At 34.1% G+C, this 27,321-nt stretch overlaps 1 non-coding gene across 1 annotated transcript; it reads right to left on the reverse strand.

Moving 5' to 3' along the window:
- Positions 1 to 21,872: 21,872 nt before the first annotated feature.
- TRNAG-UCC (transfer RNA glycine (anticodon UCC)) lies at positions 21,873 to 21,944 on the reverse strand. Its single transcript has one exon. It is a non-coding gene; the product is annotated as a tRNA-Gly (tRNA).
- Between the last annotated feature and the right edge of the window lie 5,377 nt (positions 21,945 to 27,321).

Consider the following 27,321-nt stretch of genomic DNA (forward strand, 5'->3'; position numbering starts at 1 on the left):
ATATATGTCACTAGTAAGGAGTCATTTAGAATACAATTCCACGGTTTGGTCCCCAAATTATGAAGTTCATTCACATGCGATTGAAAGAATCCAAAATTAATTTTTAAGATATGTAAATTTTAAAATGGGCATTCCTAGAGAAAACCTAAATTACGATAACGTACTTTGTTCATTAAATTTAATAAAATTATCTGATCGCAGAATTATTTCCGATTTAACCTGTTTGTATAAAATTATTAATTCAATGTTTGATACCCCTGATTTATTATATGTAATCTCTTTTTATATTCCAAGCAGGTCGGTTACAAGACAGTACCTACCATATTATTGTAGCAATTCTATTTCAACGTCCCAATATCACACGTATATCCTATGCGACGGATTCAACAGCTAGGAAACAAATACTACGATGTTGTTGATATATTTAGTATTTCAATTTCAATATATAAGCATACCCTATTGAAGTTTTTTTCATCAAGTAGTGGAATATTTTAATAAAGGTATTTAATTTGATTTGACTAACACATAATAATTTTGTAAACTAAAACAGAAAAAAATATTTTGGATTTTTTATGTTTTGTGCCTGCATGCTGTGTAGATCAAGTTCAGAGATATTTTGACTTTATAAGTTATTTTTCTGCAATTGTTTTAAATAGTCGCCTGCACTATTTTCATGTATAAAATCGTTAATATTTTTTATATATATTTATGTAAAAGCCTTAATAGGCGTGAAATAAATAGATAAATAATGAATTTAATTTTCTGACTTTAAATTATTTAAACAGAAGTTCTGATGATTACGTATATATGATTTAGATTAAATTCTTTGAAATATTAGTTTTTGTCATGAAAGACCACTATTCATAATTGAAGTTGCTTTAGACATTTTTGGTGACCAGATGTTGAGAAGATCCAGGTGCTTCTTTATCGTGAAAGACCACCATTTATAATTGAAGTTGCTTTAGACATGTTTGGTAATCAGATGTTGAGAAGATTCAGTTGCTTCCCAAAAATACATAATGTTCCAACAGTCTCTAATTACTATGAAAAAAATCCTGGGACAAGATAAAAAACGCAATGTACGAACGAAAATGCTTTAATATAATTTAAATTATTTATTTATAAATATTGCACAAATTTAATATTTTTCTCACGCCTGGTTTTAAACCTGTAACCTCTGGCTCCGAAGCCAAAGAAATTACTAGTTTACCTATGAATGAATATCAGAATGTATAAAATGTGTAGGTATGTAATAAAAAAATTGATCAAATACCTTTGCTACAGTTCCAAGAATGTTTTGTAACGTGCAAATTATTTCATAAAAAACTTGTGGTAATACAATTAATTCGCAACAAGTGTTTCTTTAATTAATCATAAAGTCATTATTTCATCTCGTGTGGGGATATTATATTTACCAACCGGTCCATAGCACCGACTTGAAGGTATGATCTCTCGATTCGCTTTGGAGAGTAAATGGGCCACACTTTTATACCATCATACGTTTGTATTAATTGAGTGTTATTTAATTTATTCAATATGGTCAGATCTCTCACTGAGGGGATAGGGCAGGTTTCTCATATACCTAGGAATATTATTAGTAGGATTAGTTTATCAGGAATCCTACCTCATTGCAACTTGACGAACGTTTATTTCATAGAGCAACTGAAACATCAGACACGAGTCTCGTTAATTTAATTTTTCTATAAACTTACTAGCGTTGCTGGGCGTTATCCTTATGAGATAGACATATACCATTCAGGATTTTTCTGTAGGCCTTTTTTAGATGTACAATTCTGTAGTACATTATTTTGATGTATCTCTTAAGGTTTAGCCAGCGTTAGCAATGCAAGCGCACGAACAATAATTTTATACTTGTTTACAAAACAACGACTTTTCTCTACTTTCTATAAATATAATATGCGTTTATTATATCTACAAATCTTTCGGGAGAAATTCTCTAATTGATAGTGAAAACCCTATCAAAATCTGTTGCGTAGTTTAGAAGAACTAAGAGCCCAAACAGACAGACGCTAATATCTACTTTGTTTTATACTATTCAATTTAATTAATTAATTAACGATGAACTGCTGAAGAGAAATTTTGATTGAAAAAAGTATCTATATCCACCGGAGAACCGGATACTGGTAAATCTACGACATATTTGGTGTCGATTTTGTGTTGTAACTTTTTTTAATTGTGCTTTCTTTATCGAGTAAATCGAGTCGAAAGTTTGAATCTTTAAGGCAAGTTTGAAAAAAAAATGATTGCTAAGGGGTTAATACCAGCTGTATTTTAAAATTCACAGAGAATATTCCTAAAGCTTTTTTAACCCTATGGTTGCCGAAAAGAATGGATTTTTTTAAATGCTTTTTGATTTCCTTATGTGATGTAATTTCACCAGTTTCCAGTTTGTACTTTTTTAGTTTCGAGATACTTTTTGTAGGAGGACGTTATTTAATATAATATCAATATTTAAATGATTTGCATACCGCTATTAAGTCAAAAATCCCCTCAAGGGCGTTGTACATTTTTTTCCCAACTATAGATATTCTTTAATAACAACATATAAAAGAAAACAAATTTCATTCGTTAGCTAATAAGATAAAAGTGCCTTTTTAAATTTCGCAAATGAGCGTGATGCTGCGTAAAAAAATAATCAGCAGGCCAGACCTTGATGCAGTGTCCTGGCCTGGCTTGATGTGGTTTTGCTAGAACCACCCTGCAGGAAGTTGCCAACTTCCTTGTTCCGTAATGCCCACAATATGTTATAATTATTATAGATAGTAGATTAGTTTAGACTAATAACTGCGTTGTGTAACACAAGACATCAATTATTATTATTATCCTCTCACCCGCGCGGATAACTGTAAAGAAACAAATTTAATAAATATTATAATATAATTAAAAATTACTATCACAGAGAAAGATTAGTAAGAATCAAAAAAAGAACAATAATAGAATCGGGTCCAAAAATATCATAAATATTTAAACTCGAACCAACCATACACATTCACAAAATTTCATTAAAATCGTATGGGCGGTTTCGGAAATTAGCGTGTACGAACACCGTGACACGTGATTTTTATAAATTAAGTTAAAATAATAAATTTTTTGTAATTGAAAAAAGACGATAATACCAATGAATCTAAACAAAACATGAAACAGAATAAGATATAATTTATAAAAAAGAAAAAGGAATTGAACCCAGGATCTATTGTCTTATCGGGACAGCGTCTTAACCACGCGACCATTGGGACCTAGTTATTAAACGTCACATTTGTCAACAAATAATTATAAGCAATAATTTGTCGCCTGAAATATCAATACATATTGAAAATATCTCCCGAGTAAAAATAAATGCCGCCAACAATATAATTATTTGTTATCCTTTATGCTATGCGTAAAACCTTGTCTTATAAACATTAGTTTATTTAAAAAAATACAGTGTGTGGCAAGCCTACGCACGACGAAAGTGAAACTTTTAGTATTCTTCTCTCTCTCTTTTCATTTCATTCTCTCTTTTTTTCTGTCTATTGACATATTTATAAATAGCATGTGATATGCATAACGAGTGTCGAACGCTCTGCCTCTAGACCGCGAGGAGAGGTATCTCGCGCGACGAGAACCGCGTATACAACGTGTACTCCTCAATTGACATGTCACGCGCAAATTTTCGTTTTCAAACACGGCAAATGAATAATATCACGTAACGTCTCGTTAACGCTTTATATAGGGTCGAATCGAAGATATATCGGCAGTGTGAAGTCATATCTGTCGTTTTTCAAAATATTTCCGTATATTTGTCCGTTTTGGAAAAGATCTATCGTGTTTTAACAGTCTCATACCCGTATGGGGTCTGAATTTGAAAAACATTTCTAAATTTTGAAAAACTCACTTACGGCTGTGTTTTTTACTAAAAAAACTTGTCACGCACGTCTGCGAGGGTAATTAGTCGCGTTATCGGCCTTGATTAGTAATTTTAATGATTCAAAATAAAAATAATTAATCAAAATACCGAGCGACTCTACCGGCTCGATTTATTAGCTATATTTCGACCAAAATATCATATAGTCAAAATATCTAAAAGTCGCAGCACGAGAGCATTTTATCACTTTTCCTCGTATTAAAAAAATCACAAAAAGAAAAAAAAAGTTAAAGCGGGGATCGAACCTCGGTTCTTCACGACGACAGTCGGGCGCTCTGCCTCTAGACCGCGAAGCTGAGTTTGGAGAGTGACCTAAACTAGGTATATAATATTCGCTAGGCTCCTATAGCGAAATGATCACGGTTTTTCGTGACGGTCATGAGTCGGTTTTACTCCGGTCCTCGAAAATGCATGACGCGCGTAAAGAAGTTTCACTTCAAAAAATAGTCACATTTGTCGATCTCATGTTTCAAATTCAGAAATAACAATATAATCTTGTATCTAATTTTTCTCATTTTTTGGCATTATGTTTTGAAATTATCACAACGTTCTAATGAATTGGTTTGTAACCTAGATAGTGTCTCAGATAAACACATCCGATCTTTATTTGTATGGGATACTTACTGAATTCTTTAAAAGTCTAGATAAATATTCAAGAACAACTTTTTTGACTATAAGTTTGTCGTACAGTTATCTCAATCAAACCTTGGTCTTAAAATGTTACTGAAAGTAAATCTAGTTAAATCTCTTCTTATTTAAAACCAAAACAAAGCTTATCTCCCATCAACTTTCAATTATGCTAATTACGGAACTTAACGCTTGAGAGGGTCTCATCTCTTGAATAAAGTTACAAGTTGGAACCTTCTGCCTACGGTATTCCATTTGTTTCATGTGTTCATCTGATTAAAACGTAATATAAAGGTTCTAAATCAAGTTTAACTGGAAATGACATAATTATCTTATAATCTGCTCGTATTTCTGGTTCAAGTTTAAGACATGACCTATGATAACTGACGTTTGTTATGTAAAAATGATGTATCGATCTATTGAAAAATTTCGTTGTAATTTTGTTGAAATTCATTTTTATATTTTTCTTTTTAGGGGTCGGCTACGCGTAACCAATAGCAAGGATAGTGATAAGTGAGGTAAGTGGTATTTTTTGTTTTGTTAATTAAGAAGTTAGCTTTATAGTATGTAGTATAGAATCATGTTTAACTACAAATATAAGAATAACAATTGAATTTACAATTTGGGAGGCCGGTTTAGGGAACGATTTATTGGATAACTAACGCCTCTGCCATAGGACACCCCAAGTGGTTCGTTTGGTGATTTAGCAGGGGTGCCCGCGTTCATCGGGTGAGATGTGTTCAGGATGCGCCTACCCATCAGCTGCAAGTTGTGCCAGATCCAACTGATCTCTCGACTTCAAAAATATAAAAACCCTTAGAACTCTTTACTGCTCCTTGGTTCGCCCCCATCTTGAATATGCTTGTGTTATCTGGTCTCCTTTTTATGCTATCCATATTCGTCATATTCAGTCCGTTAAACATCGGTTCCTAAAAGGGATTGCTAGGAGGCTAGGATTAAAGAGAGATTAAAGAAAGAGGCAATTACTCGTATTATGAAATTGAATAAATTCTAAACCTTTCTCCTTTAGAAGACCGACGGAAAAATCTGATCTCATTTGTTTCTTTAAAATTATCAACAATTTGATTGACTCACCTACATTACTAGAACTCATCACATTCAATATACCTACGCGTAAACTCAGAAATAAAAAAAACTGCTCTTCCTCAATCAACACTCCACTAATTATGCTTATAATTCATCATTGTCCAGAATATGTAGAATGGTTAACTTACGTCAAGACCTTCGTTTTTTTTTGGTATAAGTCAGAATGTTTTTTGTCGCTCTCTATGCAATTGAGCATATTTTGTATCACTTTAGTTTTAGCAAGGTCTTGACTTGGATTGACACTTCTATTTCATTTCTATTTTATTATGTTTTCCCTGTTTGTCTCTGCTTTTATATACCATCCTTTACTCTTGCATTGTACATTAATTAAGTCCGTTAATTAATTAATAAATAATAAATAAATAAATAAATCTCTCGACCAATCGCCTTAAACCGCTATGGGAGGGATATATTCAATAAAATATACCCAATACAACGGTTTCACACTATGGGAAACCAATACTTCACTACACTATTCCTAAATGGAAGTTATATTTTTGTAAACCAGTCAATAATCTGTTCTTGTTATTTTTAATTTTGTTTCTTGAATATATTATTTTTTAAAGTAATTTTATTTTTATTATTTCTTTCTTATGTTTCAAAACTGTCATTAAAATTGTACCACTTACATGTAAAAGCCCTCTGGGCGTTAAATAAATAAAAAAAGTGGGTGTGTCAAGCCTACGCAAGACAGAAGTGAAACTTCTAGTTTCAGCTGATGCTTGGCGTGGCGCAGTTCGCTGGTGTCTGAGAGAGAGGAAAGAAGAGAAGAGAGAGAGAACGTTCGTGAGCGGCTCCCCCACCTCAACAAGGTTTCACTTCAAAAATGCCACAGCCGAGAATCGAACCTCGCTTAACTGATTGAAAGCCAACCACGCTGAGCACCAACTGTAAGCAAAGCCGCATAAATTGATTATATTATGTAGGTTCTGAAAATATGAGAGCTTGTTATGTTTTATAATGTTACCTACATCACACCCAAAATATAATATATTTTTAAAAATAATGTACAATGTACAGAAATAGAATCCCACACAAGATCGCGTAGTGCGCTCTAGCGAACGGATATTTTATCAGAGGGAGATAGTTTTAATTTTTTTTTCTGTAAATTATTACATATTATCAAAATAAATAAATTAATTAAATAAATGTAATACAATTATCATAATATACGGATTAGATAATAATTTTAATCCAACACAATAACGCAAAGCGCGCTCTAGCGGAGTAATGTTTTATCACAGTGAGATAAGTGTTTTTATTATTTTGCAATATTATTTTCTTTTAAAAAATGTTCTGACCTACTAAAAAATAAGATATTGAATGAAAAAGGCGTTAAAAACAAAAAAATAATGTGCGATGGCCGAGAATCGAACTCGGATCAACTGCTTGGAAGGCAACTATGCTGACCATTACACCACCAACGCCAGTTGTCGGGATGAGCTAAGAAGCATTTATATGTTACTTCAAAACTTTGACTAGATCAAATGAACTTTAATCGGTGGTGGGGGTACCCGCATTTTCGTTTCGGTCATGAGTCGGTTTTACTCCGGTCCTCGAAATTGCATGACGCGCGTAAAGAAGTTTCACTTCAAAAATATTCATATTTCCGTCACTTCTGGACACACTAGATTCCTAACCAAGCTACATACCATTTACTTTCTCAGAACTTCCTCTCCTCCATTTCCTTGAAAAATACCCTCCACACAGCATCCCAGAAGATGACATAGGCCCCGAGGGAAATTATTAACTACTGTGTGGGTTTAATGTTAAAAAAATAAGTGTTTATATACAAATCACTTAAATAATTGGCTGTGTGGACGGCATTTACACTTATCACTTTTCTCGGGACAGTGATTTAGTTGATCACTTATCACTGTACTATTTTTACATTGGCTCCACACAGGAGGCTCTGTAATTACTGAAGTTACGGAGGAATTACTTTTCCCCGGAGAGTATTTTCAGGAAATGAAGGAGAGGAAATTCTGAAAGGAATGAGGGGTGGGTAGGAATTTAGGGGGTCAGTGTGTCCAGGAGTCAGCCAGTCTCTCCGACGCACAGACCTAGACAAACCTTACCGTATGATCTCAGGAATCCCTGACATCATAAAACGTAACGAACATCGTCGCTACTGGCTACGTGTAATCTAACCATTAGTCCACTATTATCTTTCCTAAAATATCCTAAAATAACTTTTTAAAATTGTAATTTTTCCACAGTAATCAATCTTTAATTGACCTCTTGAAAAATGTCCCATACAACATAGGTGAAATACTAGCCTGAAAAACAACATTCTTTATTAATTGTTGTGTCTCCGAAGTTAAATCACAACTTTCTTATTCAATAAAACACTCGGATGTTAATTAGCAGGCGGGTGGAATAATCAGGATCCCGACCTTGAGGTTACTTCCTTATTTATTATCCCCTAGGTATCTATATTACTCGACAGCTAACTCCGTCTATGGGTAACCTAATAGAGTAATCTAGATTAGTCTAGCACTACTGTCATCTATTTATTTATATTTTTATATATACGCCTAAAAGGCTTTTACATAATAGTGATACATGATGCAGTGTACATAGAAGAATATCTGTATTATACAGGAGATACTGACAGTAAATAGATGTAATCCATTGTAAAGTAGGTACAAAATACACAATTGTGATTACAAGTATGATGAGAAAATATCAAGAAAAAATAATAAAAAAACTAAATAGGAAGCAATATTAATAAAACTTAAGAGTAACATAAAATAAAAAGAAATTACAGCAACACTATGAGTGAGTTAATATACTAATATCTAGGATATTACAATATTGCATACAAAATAATATGATGTATACTTGAAATTAATTAATTATTATTTTTTTTAAAGAAATACAAATATTCCTGGGTTACGAATAAGCTGACAATATTTGAAAATCTCGTACTACCACCACGGTAAGCGGCAAAATGTTACTTTTGTTGTGATGGAGTACTTAGCCAGCTGAGGAATTGAACACAATACACCTGGGTGGGACCCAAACGCGATGTCACCTACTGTCAAGCTGTCATGATGTCAGCTACTGACCGGTGTTAGATTGCATACCACTCTGTCGCAGAATGGAAGAAATTCTCAGTAGGCTTCATTTTGGCGTGAGACGACTTAATGGCTTTAGCTAAGTTTAGTGAACAGATCTGAGTGGCCACATATTTCCCAAACTTCCTCTTCGCCTTACGCTTTACCCCTTGCCCCACTTATGTCAGATCTAGTTAATCGGAACGAACAATCAGAGAAATACCTCTTCATTCAATATTCAGCAGAAATATTTCTATTTGATTTGACTCCAGTTTGTGCGGTGGGCTACAAATTGACTCCAGTTTGTGCGATGGGTTACAAATTGACTCCAGTTTTTGCGCTGGGCTACAAATTGACTCCAGTTTGTTCGTTGGGTTACAAATTGACTCCAGTTTTTGCGGTGGGCTACAAATTGACTCCAGTTTTTGCGGTGGGCTACAAATTGACTCCAGTTTTTGCGGTGGGCTACAAATTGACTCCAATTTGTGCGGTGGGCTACAAATTGAAAAAAATAATTTTCTTTGGGCTTACAGTAATATTTATATTGTTGATTTAAATTACATCCATGACCGTCAATAAAATCTTATAAATCCAAAGTCACAAACCATGACGACTTTAAATAATAACTAATAACGTTGCTTACTTTGAGAGGAACGATTAACTTAATGAATGGTTGGTGAAATCGGTTTAGTTAATTCACCTAGAACAAACAATAGTAATTATAATCATAAGATAAACATTCGATTATAGTATTTTGTTCGCCATATTAGAATTTGTTTAATTTAGGCACACTAGGGTGGATCGTCAACGTTTTAAATAGTGTAAGTAATCTAATACTGATGACTTAATTTTTTTTTAATCGAAGTTAGGTAGGTACTACTTTTGGTTCTACGCAGGGAAGCCAAAATTTTCAAAACTTGGTTTTACTGTACCAAATTCAATTATAATTATTTACTCACAAAATTAGATTTATATACTTTCTTCACAATAAGCATAGGTTTTTTAGGTGGAAATGTCGTTCTTGTTCTATTCACATTATCGTGAGAACGGGTCGCTTCTATGACTCGTTCTTGTTATCTTGTCTTATTATTAAAATTATGATTTTTAAAGGTTAAACTTTTGGACCGTTTTTACGCTTCAATTCATAAACTAGTTTCCGAACACCATGTACGACTGTTCACGTAGGTACATGATATTGTGAAAGGCGAGAAAATAACCTGATATGTCCAAAAAACTCAATTAATTTTGATAGTCACTTTCATTTGTTATCAAGAACTGGCTTTAATTTTTCCGGCTTTTGAGCATATCTGGACAGGTTGTGTGATACCTTATTTCCGAAAGTTTATTATTCCAAGTTCGTTCACACTAAAATCAGTGGCGGCCAGCTAATATGTGCTCCCGAGCGCCGAACAACCAACAAGATTTCCGACATGGCTAATCACAATACGAAACTCGGTTCGGTTATAATATCTCATTCAAAAGGTACCTACTTATTAAGCGCGCTTAACTTGCAGACCGACTTTGACTTGTGCCTATGTTCGTAGCAGTTCGTTTTCGATTGCGATCCAAAATTTAACTGCTTTGTCGCATATTCTGTGGAACAGTCGAAAGCGTGGGTCCATACCATTACATACTATTCTTTGCAAATAATACCATATCAAGAACGGCGTTCGGAGTTTTACCACCACATCAGAAGGAACGGTTTATTCAGTAGAAAGTTAAACTAAAACGCGTATGTTTGATATTATTGTCGATATCGTTGTTTCAATTTACCATCTGCTATTTTTCAGCGAATGTTACGCTTCTTCGATACAAGCATACAGGATAAAACTTGTCATTAAGAGATGAGTGATGGTCAGATTACTTATTATCAGTTCAGTCAGTACTCGCCGTTGCCAGGCATTGTCTCTTGAATTTAAAACTTTTCTTACTCTGAGAAAGTTTTGAAGTTTAATTGCAGGTTATATCGATCTTGTATATCAATTATTAATAAGGCATATCAATTGCATGTTATACTAATTTATGATTACTTTTGTGTTTGTTCAACGTATAAATTAAGAATGAGTTTGAATGTGGAATACATTAAGAATAATAGGTCGAGTTTTGAAAACAAAGTGATAATAAAAAATGCCGGTCCACCTAAAACCTGAACTGATAATAAAATAAGAGTGCAAATCTGGATCGAAGAAGTTTACTCGATCATTTAACAAAACAATGTATAACAAAGCTTGTAGCTCTGTGCATGTGATCAATTGAATAGTTTATTTTGTTTTACGTGTTTAATTTACGATGTGATTCAGTTTGGACAATCAGCGGTGTTACTGATGTAACTCACCTTTCTGAAAAAATCAAAAAACATAATTCTTATCATTTACATTTACAAAAAGTTTTGAGCTTAAAGGTTTTAGGAAAAGTTGACATCAGAATGCAATTGGATTCAGGCTACCGTGCCTAAGGTAAACACCATAATGAGCTATTTAATAAAAATCGATACAGGTCAAATTTCCCAGAACATGATTTCAATGTGACGCTTAAAACGTATGACTTCCTAAATAAAGTTCAGTACCTAAAAGGTAAACTCTGTGCAATTTACGCCCGCGACGATTTTTCAAAAGCTAACGGCGCTTTATCAATTTTACAACTTTTTTATAGTACTTGTTTATTAGAAGACTTTCCCGAGACTGAAATTACTAAAACTTTTGTGCACCATTCATGACCTTTGGAATGACCTCAGTTGAAAGCTAAAGATGTTTCTCAACGTTAAAAAGAATAAAATCTTTAAACACGTTGAGCCAGGACAGACTGAACGCACTATCAGTGTTAAGCATTGATAGAGGTCTTTGCTAAACAAAATGAACAGAGAATAGAACTTCTTTATAAATAGGTATGTACCCTTATTTTATGACTTAATGTTGTAATCCGGTGAACCCCCACATATTTTGACCACCGGCCGCCACTGACTAAAATATATAACATTTCCACTTAGTTGTAGAGTGGAAGATACTTTCGGTAAAAGGTGAAAGGCCATCATTACCCATCTAATTTTACCTGATTTAGGTGGTTGTTTAGCAATAAAATCTAAATGGTGGTTCACAAACTTCAATTCTCTTCTATTTTTTTTTTTTTTTTAAAGAAAGACAAACATTCCCGGGTTACGAATAACCTGACAATATTTGAAAATCTCCTACTACCACCACACTAAGCTGAAAATGTTGCTTGTGTTATGATGGAGGACTTAGCCAGCCGAGGAATTGAACACACTACGCCCGAGTGGGATCCAAGCGCGATGTCAACTCGGCCACCGACCGGTCTAAACTTACTTAATTTGTTCTCGTCTCTCCGACCACTTCGACAGTGTTCTACAATTTACTGTGCAATATGAATTAATTTCTAGCTGTAATCATAAAGGCATGTTACCATCATGTTACTACAAGTCATGATATCACATGATCTATCTGCCATCTTGGAACACCACACCATATAAAGGCATGTTACCACTATGCTACTACATGTCTCTCTAGAAACAAACACACCATATGAAGGCATGTTACTATATGTCATGACATCCATGACCTATCGGCTATCTTGGCACATCACACCATAAAAAGGCATGTTAGCATCATGTTACTGTATGTCTCTCAAGAAACAAACGAATACCCACTCTTATCTGAAGAACGACTATTGTAAATGTCACTGATTTTCGTTTGCTACACTTTTTTTTCCCGATTAATTAAGTTGCATTGCATATGCATTTTTCGACGCGTTTGAAATGCGCTAGAATACTTGGTCGATGACTAGAATGCATAATAATTTAATGCATCTCGCTGTACAAATTCCAGCACAGTTTGCAGTCCGTCGAGTGCATTTCTTGAGGATGTTTTATAAGCATAGTTGCACGATTTTCAGCATGAATTGAATGTGGAAGAATGCATATAACACTTTCCTGCATTTTTATAAATTTTGACGCATCGATGAGATTAATTATATTTATATTTATGTGTCGCGTGAAATTGTACATGAATAAATTTAAAAGCGTCTAGAATGTTTTGTTTCTTTGTCTAATCGTAATTCTGAGATGTTCGAGCATTGTTCACACCATGATGAATTTCTTATTCGGTTGCAGTGTTGTCGTTCTAACATTCTCCATGTGTAAATAATTAATATGTTGTTTGCTGGGATTAATATACATTTTAAATAAATAATTTTGTAAGCGGTTAAAATGCGTAATGTAGTTTTTTCTAGTTGTTTTCCATTTTAATTAACCATAATATACTAAATAATACAAAAGGATTTAATTATATTGTCTCATATCGCTGTCTAATCCTCGAATTTCATACGTTCTAGCATTTTAAAACAAAAGTTTTGGAAAATATTTTTTATTGCTAAAATCATTTATTACTATTACATTGGCAGAAGTTCATACATGTCGTTATCATTGTCGTACCTGGTATCTCTTTAGTTATCATACAAGATGTGTGAGAAGGACGATTTCTATCTAAGAACTCGTCGATAACGTCACATACGTTCTCCCTTTGGGATTACTATATCTTTAAGTTTTTGAAATTTTCCACGATATCATGAAAAACAAATTATCATACAAATTAGTTTACATGGTGTATCACTGTATTAGCGCATACCCATTAGACTTTAACCAGCGATTTCTGAGTTTATACGGAGTGAACAATGAACAGGCGTGTCATTTTGCTGTCTAGTTACACTTAAATATAACTTATAAATAAAATATTTTCCATCACACGTCACCACTGGATAGAATGTAGCGCATCACGTTATACGCATTCGTCTCGTTCTAGCATCACCGTACAGACGAGACGGAACGCATATCATGTGATCCGTTGCGACGTTTGGCAGTGTGATCGGTAGCGACGTTTGGTAGCTAAAGGTGGACATCTGATAATATTATTACTCCAGCGTCTGGACGGTGTAGGCCCTCTGATTGGTCAAATTTAAATTGTCTGTTTCGGTTAAATTAGGCTAACTTGAAATTTAAGACACGATTTGAAAATGACACGATGCTCATATAATTTTTGGATAATATCGAAGAAAATATGTTTTAGAAAGTTGACAATCCATTGGATTCATTACACTACAGTAAAAATTATCCACAATTACGTATTAAAATTTGACGTTTATCATTATTCATGCCATATTCACGCGAAAGACAGATTGTCCAGTGTTGCCAGCGTATATGGATTTCCAATCATTGTAAACAACTTTTATAGCCAGTTAGTGTCAAGCAATGTACAATGTCAGTGTGATTATTTAATGTGAGATATATTATAATTATAAATAATAAATATAATTATAAATCCACCATTACCACCATTTAAAGCCGGCTGCAAAAATAACCAGCTCCACTCGATACTTTACGTAATTAATTATTTTTTGATATTACAACACCGACCCCATGCGCTATCATGTTTAATATCTAGGTAATTACATAATAATTGACGTGCTAACCTAGAAATTTGTTTTAAAAAGTTCCTGTGAGTCACTAAAGATAAATATTTTGTTTTCAGATTATTATTTCAATTTAATAACTATGGCTAAAAGGAATGTGGACAATATTTTACCAGAATTGGCCGAATTTCGGAATGTTCGAATGAGAGAGGGACGTTTACCGAGCGATCGAAGTGCCCGAAGACGAATAGAATATATGACTGATAATCAAATTGAACACAATAATTCCAGAAGGCGGTTTTCCACAGCAAATAGATGTAATGTATTCTTGAAGTGTGCTTTAATCAATAATCCAAATTATGTGCTTCCAGAACAGAATTATTTCGGCGTCATGTCAAAAGAATGTACAATCGAGCATTGCAAGGCGCTTCATTTTGAAGTTGAAAAAGGTAAACTGTTACATTCTTGCTGTCATAATGGAAAAATAATACCACAAATTTTAGCTTATCCTCCAGCACTTAACGCATTATTGACATGAGATTGTAGTCAATCTAAAAACTTTAGGAATTTTATTCGTCAATATAACAGTGCTAATGGATTTGCCTCATTTGGAGCGCAAATAGCTAATATCCCAGGTAATGGTCCATATTGTTTAAAAATTTCTGGTGAGGTTTATCATTTGACTTCCAGAAGTATACATGTTGAAGGTGAAATACCTTCCTATGCTCAGCTTTATGTATATGATCCTGATGAGGCTGTTAGAGTGCGTATGAGTCATCCATCTAATGCCGATTGCTATCAAAATATAATGCAAATAATTGATAGCGAAATACGCCAAATAAGCCCTTATGCTCATCAGTATAAGAAACTAAAAGAAGCTGTCGAGGAAGAAGAATTACGCATTGCGGCTGACGGTGGGCAGGTGAGAGATATACGTCTATTATTTACACGTTCATCAGCTGATGACCAACGGAGGTACAATGCTCCAACCAGTTCTCACGATATCGCCATGGTATATGTAGCAGACAGAGACGGGAATTTACCATCGGGTATAGATATCGCTGTTTATCCTAAAAATGTTGAAGGACTTCAAAGGGTGGCAACTTTATCAAAGCATTTAGATCCTATGGTTTTCCCACTACTATTTCCATCAGGTGAATGTGGTTGGACCCCAGGCTTTCAGCATCATGCTGATTTCTGTACTGCTCAACGTCATACTGTAACTGCCATGCAGTTTTATGCAAGTAAATTAGCAGTGCGAAGAAACATATTTAATCCAATCCATTATGCGGGTACACTTTTTCAACAGTATTTAATTCATGCTTACATTATTTATGAATCTGGTCGCCTAGATTACATTAGGAAAAACCAACGACAACTCAGAGTGGAATGCTACCAAGGTTTGCAAGACCATGTAAGAAATTTAGCCACTGATAGAGGAGTACGTGCAGGTAATATAGTCATTCTTCCATCTTCATTTACTGGTGGACCACGCCATATGAATAAACTTTATCAAGATTCAATGGCAATGGTACGTAAATTTGGTCGTCCTGATCTATTCATAACGTTTACATGCAATCCCAAATGGCCAGAAATACAAACCGAATTGGAACATTATCAATCGGCCGCGGACAGGCCTGATATAGTAGCCAAGGTTTTCCATCTAAAAGTCAAGGAATTTATTCATGATATGACTGAGAAACATGTTTTTGGAAAGGTAATTTGTTGGGTTTATACAATTGAACAGCAAAAAAGAGGACTCCCTCATCTACATGGCGTGTTTACACTTTGCAGCCAAGATAAGTTGTATACAGCTTCTGATATTGATAATGCCGTATCTGCAGAACTACCCCATCCGAAGAATTCGGCTTTGTACCGTATTATTTTAAAAAATAACATTCATGGACCATGTGGCGTACTTAATCCAAGGTCAGTCTGCATGGTAAACGGTAAGTGCTCTAAAAAATTCCCCAAATCATTTAAAGATTCTACTGATAATAATTCCGCAGGCTACCCAGAGTACAGGAGACGTGATAATTTTTCTGAAAATCACGTTGTTCGGGATATACGTATCGACAATCGATTTGTTGTTCCATATAATGCATACCTTAGCAAAAAATATGATGCTCATATTAATGTTGAAATTTGTTCCTCAGTGGCCAGTATTAAATATATTCATAAATATATATCTAAAGGTTTTGATTGTGCTAGAATCGAAATAAGACAAGAAGCTGGAAATTTGGAGAGTGCGGTTATTCAATATGATGAAATTAAGCAATATATCAATTGTCGATATGTAAGTGCCCCTGAAGCTGTCTGGAAAATTATGGAAAATCCTATACATGATCAATCTCACTCAATTTTACTTCTGGCTTTATATTTACCCGACAGCCAATCTGTGTATTTTGTAGAGGGGCAGGAGGAACAGGCTCTCAGGGAAGCATCTACAAGGAACACCTCTTTAACAGCGTGGTTCCAATTGAATCTTCAAGATATTGAGGGACGCTCTATTCTGTATCAAGATGTACCAAATAATTATGTCTTTTCAGCTGGTAAAAAGTGGACGAGACGACAGCGGGGAGGTGGCAAAATCATTGGACGAATACCTTCAATTTCTCCTAGAAATATAGAACTGTATCATTTACGGCTGATTCTTATAAAGGTGGCTGGAGCTACATCCTTTGAATCTTTGCGAACTGTTGATGGTAATTTACTAGCTACTTTTCGTGATGCGGCGCGTGAACTGAAGCTCATTGATGACATAGGAGAATGGACGCAGTGCATGACGGAGGCTTCATTGTATTTGATGCCTAAAACTCTTCGACATCTATTTGTTTTAATTTTAATACAATGTATCCCTTCGGACCCGTTGCAGCTGTGGAATGATTTCAACAAATGTATGTCTGAAGATTTTTTTCATCATGGTGTTGCTGAAGAAACAGCTATTAATCTTTGTCTTTTAAACATACAGGATATGCTTATGAAGGAGAATTCATCTTGCAGAATGCAGGGCTTACCTGAACCTGATGAAAGTTGCAGTTTTGGACAAGTGACTGATTTTAATGTAATTTCTGAAAACACTTTAGGTGAATTGATGGCTGCCAAACTCAATGACGAACAACTTCAAGCATATAATTCTATTTTGAATAAGTTTTTTTCAGATGAAAATGATGACAATAAATGTTTCTTCATTGATGGCCCAGGAGGAACAGGGAAAACATACCTTTACGAAACTTTAATTCACACTCTAAGAGGAAAAGGTAAAAAAGTTTTATCAGTCGCTTGGACAGGCATTGCAGCACTCTTGCTTCCAGGTGGGGTAACGTGTCATACTGCTTTTAATTTACCCCTCAATTTACAGGACAATACAACATGTAAGGTCACATCAAAGAACCGGAAAATTATAACAGAAGCAGATATTATAATATGGGATGAAGCACCAATGGCTCCAGGTGTAGCTTTAGAAGTAATTGAGCGTACTATACGTGATATCATGGGAAGTGATTCTGTCTTTGGTAACAAAGTTATTGTTTTGGGCGGAGACTTTCGTCAGATCCTTCCAGTGTGTCGACGTGCTTCACGAGGACAATTAATTGCCGCTTGCATAAAAAGCAGCATACTTTGGTACCATTTCAAAACTTTTCAATTAAAAACAAATGTCAGAGCTTTAGAAAGTGAAAACATATTTTCTAAATGGCTTTTGGACTTGGGAGATGGAAAACTTCCTCCCGTAGAAGGAACATTAGAGTCCTCTGTGCTTATTCCCAATGTAAATATTTGCCAAGATATTATTCAATGTATATATGGTAAGACACATACCACTGCTGATGCCTTAGTGATGAGTCAACGTACCATTTTGTGCCCCAAAAATAGTCATGTTTGTGCAATCAATGAGGATGTACTTCAACGATTAGAAGGACAAATGAAGACTTTTCATTCTGTTGATACCATCATTAATGAAGAAGGAAATTTAGATTATAACGAGCAGGCTAACTTTCCTGTTGAATATTTAAATTCTATAAACCCAAATGGCTTCCCACCACACATATTAAATCTTAAAATTGGTGCCATCATTATGTTACTTAGAAATTTATCTGTTGGTGATGGCCTTTGCAATGGAACAAGAATGGTTATTAAAAATTTCAGCTGTAACTTAATTCAAGCCGAAATCATTACGGGGAACAGAAAAGGTACAGTACATTTCATTCCTAGAATTTACTTAAACACTTTGTCTGATGTTACAATACAATTCAATATGTGCAGGAAACAGTTTCCAGTTAAATTAGCTTATGCAATGACTATTAATAAATCTCAAGGACAAACTTTTGAACGGGTTGGACTGTTACTTCCTGAACCAGTATTTTCTCATGGACAGTTGTACGTTGCCTGTTCCAGAGTACGAACGCAGTCATCGTTATTTATACAGATTATTGACGGTTCCAGACAAGGGCAAATTCTGACTGATTGGTATACGGACAATATTGTTTATAAAGAGATTTTTTCCTAATGAAAGTATATAATATTAAGTTGTAAATTGTAAAAAATAAAAGTATAATAAATTGTAGGTACTTGCTTACAATAGTTTGGTTTTTCAGGTCAATTTATCCCACATGTAAGGTTTTTCTGCCTAAGAATTTTTTCTTTGAAAAATTTTTAAGAGAGTTTTGTTGTATGAGTATTTACTTTGACAATCTTTTGGTAAGAGCGTAATACTATTTCACCCAAATATGTAGATTTTTAGGAATTATCCCAATAAAATAATCCTTTATATTTAAAAAAAAAATTATTTACTTTGACAATCTTTTGGTAAGAGTTTATTATTTCAGCAAAGTTATATTTAATATTGTAATATGTTGATATTTTTTATTTCTGAATATATATATATATATATATATTTTTTTTTTCAATTTAACTTCGATTTAAAAATGAAATCATTTCGGTGGTATGGGAGAGGAAACATTTTTCTCATTGACGAGATTTATGTTGGGGTGAAGGGTGTTCCTCTCATTGTCCGCGCTCGGATTGATCTAATATCTACTTATTAAATGTAACTGTTGTTAGTAAAGTGGGCGAAGCCCAACCAAGTGCCGCCCGCAGGGCCTAGCAGCAAAAACCCGCGGAGCGAGTTTTTAACTGCTATTTTCAAATAAATATTCTACATCTCTATTTTATTGATTGGCGTATATTTTCAACCATCTGTGACGATTACCTACGGTTTTGTTTTATCTTTTAAATTGGACTGCAATATGTAGTTTAATAATTAAACAAAAAATAGGTTATTCAATGTGTGTCATAATGTAGAACAACGATCGGTAAATTTATTGTTTTACCTTGAGATAATTTTTCACCTCAATCTATTTTCTTCTTTTTTTTACGACGCAACAAACAATGTTTATTAATTTGTTAATGCCAACACATCGCTTAATTTAGCAACAGCCTTAATAATTAGCGAACAAATAGTGACTAATCAAGAAATTAGTTGAATTAATTGTTAACGGGATGGGTGTTACTATTATGTGTAATGCGGATGTTAAAATTTTAAGCTGCTGTCAATACGTAATACTGTTAGTTATCAATTAAATCATTTTACAAGATACCTGATGGTAGAGAAATGAAGTAATAAGTCTATGTAGATACCTCGGAAGTCTTGCCAAGCCGCAAAACGACATTAGCCAGGAAACTTATACAATAATTACCAAAGGCGGGAAATCTGGAAAGCTAAAAAACAAACGGCGCTAGTGTGGTCAGCGATCATTTACGTGAGATGACAGCAGCCATTTTATGCTTTATATTGCTTCAACTAAAACCTCCTAGATCAAAAGGCCGGGACACTAAATCAAACCAGCCTATTAAATATATATACAGGGTTTTCCAATAAGAGATGTTATTTTGATATTCGATCGTAAAAGATCAATGGTTTCGTTGCTTGTGTGGCACGTAGCGCCGTCTTGTTGAAAGTAAACGTTGTCCAGATCAATACCATCCAATTCCGGTCATAAAAAAATATTAATCATCTCTCGATAGCGCAATCCATTCACCGTAACTGTTGCTCCAGCCTAATTATCGAAAAAGTAAGGTCCAATGACTCCACCGGACCATAAACCGCACCAAACAGACAGCACACGTTGAGGATAGAGAGGCTTTTCAACAATAGAGGTGGAAATGGGTCTTATCACTCAATATGTTTTGCATTTGATTCACTCAAGTGAATTTTAATAATTTCAATGCGTTGTTAAAGCGTGTATTGTTCAATTTGTATTAATAACGTTGTTTTTACTTGTCAAATGTCAAAAAGTGACAGCTTGAAAAGTAACATCTACCGAAATAGCATGCTATTCAAAATAACACCTCTTATTGGAAAACCCTGTATAAATTTATTTTTAGAGGTTCCTATACAAGTTAGGAGGCTGATTTGATTCAGTATCCCATCCCTGTAATCTGTGAGGTTTTGCTTTGACCCGCATGACCGTTTGACTTACATCTTGTTTGACTTACATCTTACACTTTACTTACACCCGTTTGACTTACATCTTTTGTGACGCCATCCAGTCCAAAGCACCGGATTTTTCAATCTCAGATTTTACTAATAAGCAATAATACTCCATGCGACTTTTACTTGGATAAATATTAAAAATATATGTTTATCAATAAAACAAAGATCACAAATCACATCTCGTTTATTAATCTATACACTCATGAACTTAGAACACTAGAAATTAACAAGTTTTAAAAAAAACTAATTTCAAAATAATAAAACTTTTAGCAATCATATTTTGTGTAACTAAATCAGCCTTTTTCAATCTTATGACGTTAAGAACTACAACAAAACAAACAACTAGGGTAATCCTTTCCAAAAAAACTAAAAAAATACTGCTCGAAAATTACTCTTTTTTCAAAAGCCAAGCAGCTCGTGCATGTTGACACTACCTGTCCGAGATATCTTGTCTTGTAGCAAGCATGCCTTGTCTTTCGGTTTAATAATAAACACAGTAATCATACTAACAAAATAAAACCAAAAATAAAAAAGTGGGTGTGTCAAGCCTACGCAAGACAGAAGTGAAACTTCTTTTGTTAAACCGTATGAACCACAATCAATTACGTATTTCACTCGTATTACACTCACGACGCAGTATACTAACCAAGCAGCTGATGCTTGGCGTGGCGCAGTTCGCTGGTGTCTGAGAGAGAGGAAAGAAGAGAAGAGAGAGAACGTTCGTGAGCGGCTCCCCCACCTCAACAAGCGCATATGGTGAGAGAGGGACAGTGAACGGTGAGCGGTGGTGGGGGTACCCGCATTTTCGTGTCGATCCTGACTCGGTTTTACTCCGTCCCCGAATTACGCGCCTAAAGAAGTTTCACTTCAATATAATATATTTTTAAAAATAATGTACAATGTACAGAAATAGAATCCCACACAAGATCGCGTAGTGCGCTCTAGCGAACGGATATTTTATCAGAGGGAGATAGTTTTAATTTTTTTTTCTGTAAATTATTACATATTATCAAAATAAATAAATTAATTAAATTAATGTTATATTAATTATCATAATATACGGATTAGATAATAATTTTAATCCAACACAATAACGCAAAGCGCGCTCTAGCGGAGTAATGTTTTATCACAGTGAGATAAGTGTTTTTATTATTTTGCAATATTATTTTCTTTTAAAAAATGTTCTGACCTACTAAAAAATAAGATATTGAATGAAAAAGGCGTTAAAAACAAAAAAATAATGTGCGATGGCCGAGAATCGAACTCGGATCAACTGCTTGGAAGGCAACTATGCTGACCACTACACCACCAACGCCAGTTGTCGGGATGAGCTAAGAAGCATTTATATGTTACTTCAAAACTTTGACTAGATCAAATGAACTTTAATCGGTGGTGGGGGTACCCGCATTTTCGTTTCGATCGTGACTCGGTTTTACTCCGTCCCCGAAAATTCATTACGCGCCTAAAGAAGTTTCACTTCAATATATAAATAACGAATTGGTGTACATTATGAATACCAAAAATATGCTTTAGATAAATCGAAGGTTTTCATATCGTTTCGCTTGAGTAAAATACAAATAAAATAATAAATTACTCAATAAAAAATATAAAAAAACTACTACTAAAAAAATATATTTTCAATAGAAATGTATGAACGCGTAGAAGAAACAACTTAAAAACAAAGTATTATAGCTAAGATTATCTGTGACAGTTTCACTTGATTAACTTTTTTTTCTTTTAAAATTATTTACAAAATAAATAAAAACCAGTTTTGTGCTTGAAATCGAACGATTCTAAACTCCGTTTGTCAAACGATGTTAATGTCTATTACCTACAATATAAGATGTACCAAGAATGTACACATTTTTGGCTTGTAGCTTCCTCTTAATTCGATGGAGGGTAAAAAAGTAATTCGACTTTCTACGACGATTTTCTCAGAATCCAGAATCATGAAAAGTGAGGTTAACTCACCTTTTGAGAGTGGTGTATTAGTGCTTTTAAAATATAACTTTGATCAAATTAGACTTACGATAACAACAGATTCCACTGGCATGACGTAACCTGAATATTTTTTTAAATAACGATGCAAATGGTGGTAACATAAAACAAATAAGAACACATAACATATACAATAATACAATGATATGCATATATGTAGTTAAACTAATAATATAAAAACAAAAATAATAACATAGAAAACAACAACAATAAAAAACAAAATTAATATAAAAATTTAAAAAAAAAACAGAAATAACGAACTTGGGTGCCTCGGTGTTCAACACCTCTAACATAGATCACCCCAAGTGGTTCGCTACATTTGGTTACTTAGCAGGGGTGCCCGGGTTCATGGGGGTGAGGTTGGTCGAGGTCTTGACGTCGGATGCATCTGCCCACCGCGTGGCGGGCAGGATCTGGAGAGACTGGTTGAGGAAGACCTGTTGATCTATCTAGCAGGACTCTCTCGACTCATTGTCTTGCACCGCAGTTGATTCATAAGTCCGTCACTCCTTGACCTTGACCTCATATTTTTTTCATTTCCAGAAATTTCTCTCCTTCCTTTCCATAAAAAAGACCCTCCACACAGCATCCCCAAAGATTATCTTGAAGGATTCTGTGTGGATCTATTGTAATGTACCACGTTCGAGAGTGGTGGATACATTTCCCAGGTGACAGACCACCATTCATAATCGAAACGGCTTGGATCTAAATAGTAGGGTACTTCCCCACGATCCTCTTGCCCATTTCCTTTCCCTCTCCACCAAATTGAGTGTAAATATCCCAATTGGGCATGCCAAATTTTGACTTGCTCCAACGATTGAAGCAGACTCACATAAAAAAAATGGAATGTTTTCTCAATAAAAATGTGGCTTAAAAATACAAGAAGTGAGAAATAAAAACAATTTTTGATTGAGGTTAGAGATGAAGAGCAACGTGTGGAAGATGACTCGTTATAATACCCATCTGATTACAGACTAGAGATTTGACCTATACCTCTTAACAACTTGCACAAGAAAAACTAGAAACATTAATGCTATCAAAAGATTTCTCCATTATAATTAACAAAACCGTAATTTTTTTAAATAGCGTTTTTAATTGGTTGAAAATAATCCATTAATTAAATTGGCAAAACCAGGATGAAAAACAGTTAGGCTTTATGACAATATATTTTTCATTCTACACTCGGCGTCACAAAAATCGCACTTATTGCAAAATCTTATAAAACAATTAAGCGATCGTCTCTTTCGGATGTGCAGCGTCGTGGTCCTGATCCACCAATCTCTTGAAACCGTTAGAAATCGCGTCAAATGGCAAAACATCACAATGTCGCATCACTGATTGCAGTAGTGCCACCACTTGACCGGGCTTCTTCAGCAGTGGTGTCCATTTTATGGGGATGTTTTATATCGCTAATTATTCACATGTGTCCTCTTCAACGTTTGGATAACGAATGATTTATATTTGACTTAAACTGCTCCTTATTATAGCCAAGGAAGATGATACAAGTTGTGGTACCATAAAAAAAGAGTAATGCGCAATATTTTTTTAACGAGGGATTTAATAAGGGATTATTCGGTTAATTAGTATCATTTATGAAATTAAACAATTGTTTGACAAGAGGTCGTTAAATGTACTTTCAAGTGATATTAATAATGTTTGGGTTAGGTGTATTGGCGCGAGGAAACTAATGCTTGAAACTTACTTTCGAAGATGTGCGATTTTTGTGACGTTGAGTGTATTTACCACAGTTGTTTTTTTAATTGATGAAGTTAAATCTAAATTTATTTTAGTATTTAAAATAATGCATAAAAGTTTTGACCAGAAAACGATTTAGGGGGTATTTTACTGTGGTGTTTGTACCAAGGTGTATAAGTGCAAGCGATATAGTATGCTTGCGATATTCTATAAAAGGCGATGCATGCAAGTTGAGTGTCTCTTTTGTTACAAGCAGCTCCTTAATAAATACCAGTACTTAATTACGTATATACTTTACTGTGTGAGAGTCAATGTACATTACATGGACAAGTTCGTACACCACATTTACCATCCTCTCCACAAGCTTCCAAATTAACTAGCCATTATAATAAATTTATACTCGCAATAGATAGAAAAGTCGATTAACTTCTCCGATAAATATCTAGTACCGAATAGTAAACAAGAGCTTTAAAAATAAATAAAATACACGTTACTCTATGAAACTATGAAGAGGATGGTGAGAAAAAATCTTTATAATTATTCATAAACTGCTTGTTAATAGACGGCGCTAAATTAATTATCTTAGGAAAAAACACTTTTTGTATTGTTTGTTTACGCCTGTACATACGGCATATGAATATGATTAAATGGTTTTGCCCGTTTAAAATTACAATCTTTCAAGAAATTAATACAAATAGAATATTGGATTGAATCACCGATGCAATGTTTGTATGCCTTTCTTGGAAGAATTGAGTTTTTAAATGGACAAAACTACATCTATTCCTTTTCATTTTGGGTATGTAAGGGCGCAAACTAATAATTCTTAACTTGCAAAAAGTGTATTTTCGTAAAATTATTAAAGAGCAGATTATGAATATCTTTTTTAGTTTACGCTCAATATATTTTGATAAAAAATCTGAACTAATAAATAACTCGTTGCTTCGATACTCGTTTGATTTGCATAAATATTTGCAAAAGATACGTGCATTTATCGTCTTGCAATGAATTAAGTTTTTTTCTAACTGGCTTGGTAACTTTTTTTAGTCAGAAACGCTAAAATGCATTTTTGTGATTTTTTTTTGTCAGGCCAAGGAGAGAATTTGTGTGAAAGATTTCTGGTGCTGGGAAAATATCATTGATATTTTTTAATTAAGAGAATTGCTAGGCAGAATGGTAGTGGGAAGGAAAAAGAGGAGGGCACGAGGAAGGTTAATAATTTACCAAATCATACGACAATTTCAAACAATGTCTCTGTTTGGTATTACCAGGTCACCAGGGTGATACTAAAATCATCTTCCACCCTGGAACGAAGAGTATGTTTCTTAAAATTTTGTGTTGTGACTATCCAATCACGGAATGGAATACTTTTTTTGTTTTTTTAATATTTTTGTATTTTTTTTTAAATTTAAATTTTATTTATTATTTTTTATTTTATTATGTGACACCTCACAAGAGCGCCCCTGTGCTTATTGCTGTTTTAGCTGATTAGCTTATAGCTGATTTTATTACGTACATAACAAGGAGAGTATACGATGCAAATGAGAATGGTAGCAGAAGTCGGGGACGCCCGAGGAAGACATGGCACGACCAAGTGAATCAGATACTTGAGTCGGACCATGTCAAAAGTCAGAATAATAGAAGAGTATGTATGAGAAACGACGTGATGGTTAGTTAGTTAGTTTAACATATGATATCAAAGTTTGTAAATGTGAGAGATGAGTAATATTGTCGTTATTTTAAATAATTCTGGTTTGAAATTAATCCAGTGTTATTTTTATGATAAATATGATATCTTACCACCAAAGCTCCATAAAATAAATATAAATTATATCATAAATCTGTGGCTTGCTTTTAAAAGGGCCAATGTCGTTTTTTATGTTACACGTTTTTCGATTTCGCCTCAAAACTGAATTATCTTTCTAATCCTAAAATAAACTTTTGATTTCGTGAAACGTTTTTTCGTTTTCCAGGACCGTTTCTAAATCGCGTGTCTTAACGTTAAAATTTGCCAAAAAAAGCAAATTCAACATTGGCCTCATGAAATTTAAAAACTGAAATTTTGAACTTTCTTTTGAAGACTGAAAAACGAAATTATTGATGTTTTTGTATCTGAAAATGGTTTTTAAAAATTTACTTTTTTGTATAAAAACTTCCTAAATATTTTTTAGTGAATAAAAATCATTTTCGCCTGCAACAAATTAGCAGTTAAAAACAATGATAGATTCTTCGGCACCTACTTACCATAGCTGTACGAATTTTGGGGCATTTGTTGAATTAAAATTTTTGATGATGTAAAAATTTGGTAAATTAATAAATAATTGTTTATACTTGTCTTATAATTGAATTCGTAACACACAGACTCAGAGACAAGGATCTTTCAGCCCTCTTGCGCAGGTCATTAAAATTCATTGTAAACGCTTCGTTTAGCTTTTGCACCAGCGAAACCTACATCAAGTTTAAAACTGTAAAAGCTTGTTTGAGTCATCCATGAGAATGATTATTGCATCGTTGCAAATGCCTTGAATTACAACATATCGATTGCTCTATCCTCAAATACAGTTATAAATACCTTCAGATAACTGTCTAGTAACCTAGTGGAGGCTGTATCACTTCTTTTTGCAAGTCTACAGTTAAACCCTGGTTTCAGGTTCATAGCGTGCAGGGCCTTTTATGTCTTCAAACAAAACGGAATCGAACTGGAAACCTGGTTTTAGTAGGTCAGGATCAAGTCTTTAATTCTATCGAACGCGAAGTTTGTTTGCGAATGCTTTACTATTACATATAACGGTATATTAAACTGCTTGTGGATACGTTACGCCAGTAGAGAAGGCAGAATGGGGGCAGTAGTTGGAGGAATTACGAGATCTAACAGTTGATTCTAAAGGACTTTGGTTGAGGAAATCAGAATTAAATTGGCGTAAATTTAAACTGGTCTTATTTACATGTCACGATTTGAAACAACAGTAATTTTAATTATTCCGCTCACAATACAAGTTCTG

The sequence above is a fragment of the Hesperophylax consimilis genome, chromosome 22 (assembly GCF_061612785.1).
Source record: "Hesperophylax consimilis isolate HC1 chromosome 22, BYU_Hcon_1.0, whole genome shotgun sequence".
Classification (NCBI taxonomy): Eukaryota; Metazoa; Arthropoda; class Insecta; order Trichoptera; family Limnephilidae; genus Hesperophylax; species Hesperophylax consimilis.